Genomic DNA, 5794 nt, shown 5'->3' with positions numbered 1-5794 from the left:
TTTTTTTTTTTTTGGAATTTTTAATTTTTTCAAAAAGAAGGAGTTCTTGTTTTCAATTATGGCATGCTATCGTGGTATCTACTCTTTACCCCCAAACCTAAACTAAACATTGTCCTCAATGTTTCAAAAGATGAACAAAATTGTAATACAACATACAAAGAGGATCATGCTGAGTAGAGAAAAAGGAAAGAGATTACCCAATTTGACGGCGAAAGCAAGATTAGAACTCGTTATTCAAGGCTAGAATCCAACATTTTTTAGCCGAGATCATATTCGATTAGCACAATATATACAAAAGAAACAAAAGATTTATCTAGAATATTATCTACTAGATTATATACAAGAAAATTCACCATACACTAACAATCTAAAGAGTTGAGGATCAACCCAAAAAACGAAGTGTAGACATTTCAACAGCTTCACACAATAATAATATGATAGGCATGCAAGTGAAGCTGTGAAACAAAATGAGCTACCCCAAACCTGGATTTTTCAACAGATAAAATTTTGGATACAAAATCTCGCAGTTTTGGGGGTTCATCATGCACAAGGTCTAACTCGAAATGGACTTTGCTAGGGACGGGAAAACATGCATATTCCAACTGTGGCTCCTTAAAGGTATTGTATTTGGATGCAAAATAGTCCAAAAGGACTTGGGAGGCACACAGTTCCAATCCTAGGTTGGGAATTTTCAAAAAAGTTGGTCTAAAAGTTTTGTTACAAACCAAATCTAGGTTGGGTGGAAGGCCATTAGATTGTGACTTATGTAGGAAGATAGTCACATCATTATTAATCAAATCAACATCTGCTAAGTCTTCTACAAGTGTCACAACATGCTCACCATGCTCACACAAATCAGAATCATCAACATCATCAGAAGAATTATTCTCATGCATCGGCAAATCAGTGGAAACATCACAACATGACCCAGGTAGAGAATCAGACACAACAATTATATTTTCATGCATATTAGTGTCAACAGAAGATTCTATATTACCTAAGTCATCTTCATAGGACAGATGCACATGCTCAAAATCAGTATCAACATCACATGTATATGGAATACTAGAAGAAACATCATTCATGAAGGTCGAGGCAGAGAAGCCTAATGTATTTGAACCCAAAGGTTCCATAACATTTTCAGTATAGACATGTTCTTCATCATAATCATCATCATCATCATGATAGGGATTTTGCAATCTAGGATAATTTTTAATCCTAAGGTCGGAGCTATCAAAAGAATAAGACTCTAACTCATGGGGGTGACTCATACCATGTGGCGTTGTCCCTGTTTCCCTAACAGATTCCCATTGATGGGTTTTCTCTGCAATTTCAGCTAAAAATTTCCATGCATCATCCACAGATTTATCAATAAATTTACCATTACACATAGACTCAACCATGGTTCGAGATTTAAAGTCTAGTCCCTCATAGAGGATGACGACAAGTCTCCACTTCTCAAATCCATGGTGCAGACATTCGCTCAACAAATCATTAAAACGTTCAAAATAGTGAAAAACAGTTTCCTCATCCAATTGGACAAAAAAATTGATACTTTGACGAATAGTGATGGTCCTATGATGTGGAAAGAATTTTTTGAAAAATAGATCTGTGAGTTGGTCCCAAGTGTTGATTGATTGTGGTCTCAAACCGTAAAACCATGTTTTGGCCCTTTCCTTTAGAGAAAATGTAAACAAACACAATTTCAGAGAGTCTTCGGACATATGATCAGGTTGCATAGTCCGACAAATTTGTTCAAACTCTCTTACATGAGTATAGGGATTCTCAGAATCGAACCCTCGAAATATAGGAAGTATTTGTATCATGCTTGCATTTATTGTAAAAGGGTTATTGGTTTGAGGTAAGACAATACATGATAATGGAATTTTTATTGTGGGATACATGTATTCATGGAGAGCACGAGGTTGGCCCATATTTAAAAGACACAAAGCCCACTATTTGGTTTTTTATGGGTTTTCAAAAATTTGGTTTTTTATGGGAAAATTTTGGTTTTGATGGGAATGAAAAACATTTGGTTTTTGATGGGAAACATTTGGTTTTTATGGGTTTTGAAAAATTTGGTTTTTTATGGGAAAATTTTGGTTTTGATGGGAATGAAAAACATTTGGTTTTTGATGGGAAACATTTGGTTTTTATGGGTTTTGAAAACTTTGGTTTTAATGGGATTAAAAATTTGGTTCTTATTGGGATAAGCCCACTGTTTTGGTTGTGCTTTGGTGAGGCAATGGGTTTTGGGAACTGTTGTGAAACAGAGCCCAACTTTCGGCCTAGAGTTTGGGTACACGGCCCACTAACGACTTCAGCAAGCCCAGAAACTAATGAAGCCCAGCTGAGTTGGTAGGTTCAGTTAACCTTGTTTAGGTTGTTTGTTGGGTTTTTGAAACCCAAAATTTTGATAGGGACAATCCCACAGTTAAGCTCAAATACAAACCCAAAAGTTAACTTAAATTACAAGCCCAACAAAAAAAAAGGAAAAAATTATTACAAGCCCACAAATTAAAAATGGAAGCCCACAGGTTGGGTTCTCTTAATGGGTTTAGGCTTACCTTTGAAGCACAGCCCAGCTGTTCAGTTTGGTTGCAAAAGCCCAGTTGGGCTTTGGATCATCCTTAGCTCTTGTTGAAGCCCAGTTGGGTCACAACTTCTACTCCAACAGCACCAGCCCAGCCCAGCCCAGCTCAACAGATCAGCAAGGCAGGTTCAGGCTTCAGCAACATGCCCAGCAGGCTTCAGGCAGAAGTTCTGGCACCAGCAGTGTTTTGTTTAACTCAAGCCCACAGAACTGACTGTGTAGCAACTTCAACAGCTGCAGTCTTTGGTTCTCAGTGCTGCTAGCAACAGCTTCTCAAGTACCCCTTGATTGCATTTGCACAAACCAGTTGCTTTTTGCCTTTCCAGCTCCTCTCATCTCCTTTGCAACACCACAATGGCTTCACAAGGACAATTTTCAGCTCTTTTCTCTTTGCACCAGCTACCTGAACACTCAAATTATGAGTTCAGTTCTAGTTCAGTAAGCAGGTTAAGTGGTAGGGGAAATGGTAGAACAAAAGTGCTGGTTACAGCTACAGATGTGCAGTGCAGTTGGCAATCAAAGTGAGAAGGCAGTTGCAGTTTCAGGTTAATATGCAAAATGACAAGAAGCTAAGAAAGCAGATGACTATTAAACAATGCAGAATTGCAGAGTACAGAATGCAGCTAAACTAAGATGCAGACTAAAACTACAGAATGCAAATATGAACAGATGCAATATGTCAAGAAAAAAAAAATGGTTGGTATGCAGTTTATGCCAATGCAAAGACCAAATGCAAGATGTAACTAATATTTACAAGGTTACAATGATGCAAACTAAGCTAAGATGAAGATGCGAACAGCAAGAATGCAATGTAAACAACAAATGATGCAAGGAAAGAAAAACAACATATGCGCCGCCACCGAGTCCCCGGCAGCGGCGCCAAAAACTTGTTAGCTAAAGGAATGAGACCTAAAACTATGTTTTAACCTAAACCTGCAAGTATACAGGATCTAAAGTAGTAAGTGAGCAAATAAGGGGAAGTCCACAGGGACAAGGAGGGAGCTGGTGTTGTTTTCTAAATCTTTCTAGTGACTAAAAGCACTAGGGCATTTGAATCCACCCAATAATCCTAAGCTAAGGCAATATCTATTCAACTTATGTTCTTGTTCCTTTCCAGGGAAGGATAAAATGGATAATATGCCAACCATTCTCACTAACTCACCCCTAGCATAAACTGTCTTCTTACAGTACAACCTATCACATGTTCGTTTGATCAATTTAGCTAACTATCGTCCCTAACAGGATAAAATGGATAATAATTCTAGCTATGTTATCTAATTCACTCCTAGCATGAACTGTCTTCTCACAGTACAACTCATCACAAGTGCATTTGAATGCTTTAGCTAGTAATCATCCTACAACAGTGAACATCATAAGAACATTAAATTGAACAGAAATTTTCTCAACATATGACTAAGGGTTTCATCTACACCCTAGAAAGAGTGGATTAGAACATAACAAACATTGTGAACAAATGTAATTGAGTTCTACTGAACATGAAATTAAACAAGAAGTAACAGTAGAGAGCACTGGCTAGTCCAGGCCTCTAAGGTGGTGCTCTGGCTAATCCAGGCATACTCTCTACAACACCCAAAGTCCCCTATTTATACATACAGTTCAAACCCCAAAATTCCCCCAAATCAGCAAAATTAGGGTTTGTAAAAAAAATACAAATTAACCTCACCTAATTCTCTGAATTCACTCAGTAGCTCTCACCCATACTTTCAATTCATACATACAATCATTAAAACATAAAATCCCCAAAAATCCAAAATTAGGGTTTTATCAAAAATTGAATTAGCCCTTACCTAATCTCTGAAAACTCTTGAGTACGTCGACCCATGCTTCCTTATGGTCTCCTGATGCTTCCCACACCTTCAATTGCCTTTCTAGCTCACTAATTTCATCAACCCCTAAAACTAGGGTTTCAGTGGGAAGAATAGGTTGAGGGGTTGATGTAATGAGTGGCTAGGGGATAGGAGAATGATGGGGTGTAGTTGTTGGCTGATATGAGAACTCGTGTTGGTGGTTGTGGTGGTTGAGATGGAGTTGGTGGCGGAGGCGACAGCGTCGCTGTGCAGAGAAGGGAGGAGAAGAAGATGGGTTCGATATTTTTGGAGTAGGGGGTGTTTGGTTGGGTTAATGGATTTGGGTTCTTGGGTGTTGAGCAGACTCATCAAGTCTTGATGTTTGGATGGTGAAAGTCGTAGGATGAAAAGATGAAAGAATGATCCAACGGCTTGATGGAAATGGATATGAAGCGACCTTTGGATCTGGGATACATCAAAACTGGCGGTCTGAGATGGAGTTAGGTGCTATAGTGTTAGACAGGAACATCAAAACTCGATGGACTCTGATGGAGCGACCGTTGGATGATGGAATGGATTCAATCTGACGGTGAAGGAGAGAAACGGGTTTGGGTATTGATTTTAGGCTTAGAAAATGGGTTTGGGCTTAAACAATCTTGAACCCACTTCTTCTTTAAGAACAATTTCTTCCTTTGTGAGCCCATTTTCATCCTTGAGTCTTCCATACCGCATTCTGCACTTATTTTCCTCTAGAGTTTCCGCCGGCTTTCTCCGTGTCTTTGCACTTTTCGATCCGCAACTCATCTAGTCTTTATTTATTACCTAAAAATGCAAAATTAATTAATAAAAATATTTATTCTTGAAAACAATGAAAATACAGAATATGGGTTAAAATGTAGAATTAATGCACAAAAGATGAGTTAAATGCCAAGAAAAATATATAGAAATATGCACTTTTTAGCACTCATCAACAATTTACATCCGCCTTTTTGAACAAGTTTTTCCCTAGGCACAAAACCTCGTCTATTAGGACGCAAATATGCACGTTTACACAATAGGAGGGAGAATATTTGTATAGGTATTTGGAAAGGTTCAATGATTTATTATCCCAATGTCCTCATCATGGTTTAGAAAAGGTTAGGTTAGTTCAGATCCTTTATGAGGGTTAAGATTATCCCACCACAACTACAGTAGAGTCCATGTGTACAAGTGGGTTTGAAAACTAAACAGTTGATAATGTGATGACATACTTGCATGAAATCGCCGAAAAGACCCAACAATGGGAAAGTAATATGGTACCCCAAAAAAAAATTCTTCTAGGCAGAGGAAACGTTAATAGGGTAGAAGAAATCTGTGAATCAGATGCCAAAATTGCTGCTATAGAAAAAAGGTT

General features: G+C 38.1%; 1 pseudogene; it reads right to left on the bottom strand.

Annotated features, from left to right (window-relative positions):
• Positions 1–5430: 5430 nt before the first annotated feature.
• On the bottom strand, positions 5431–5530 carry LOC113325582 (annotated as a pseudogene).
• Positions 5531–5794: the final 264 nt, after the last annotated feature.

The sequence above is a fragment of the Papaver somniferum genome, chromosome 11 (assembly GCF_003573695.1).
Source record: "Papaver somniferum cultivar HN1 chromosome 11, ASM357369v1, whole genome shotgun sequence".
NCBI lineage: Eukaryota > Viridiplantae > Streptophyta > Magnoliopsida > Ranunculales > Papaveraceae > Papaver > Papaver somniferum.
This window is presented reverse-complemented; position numbering and strand designations above follow the sequence as displayed.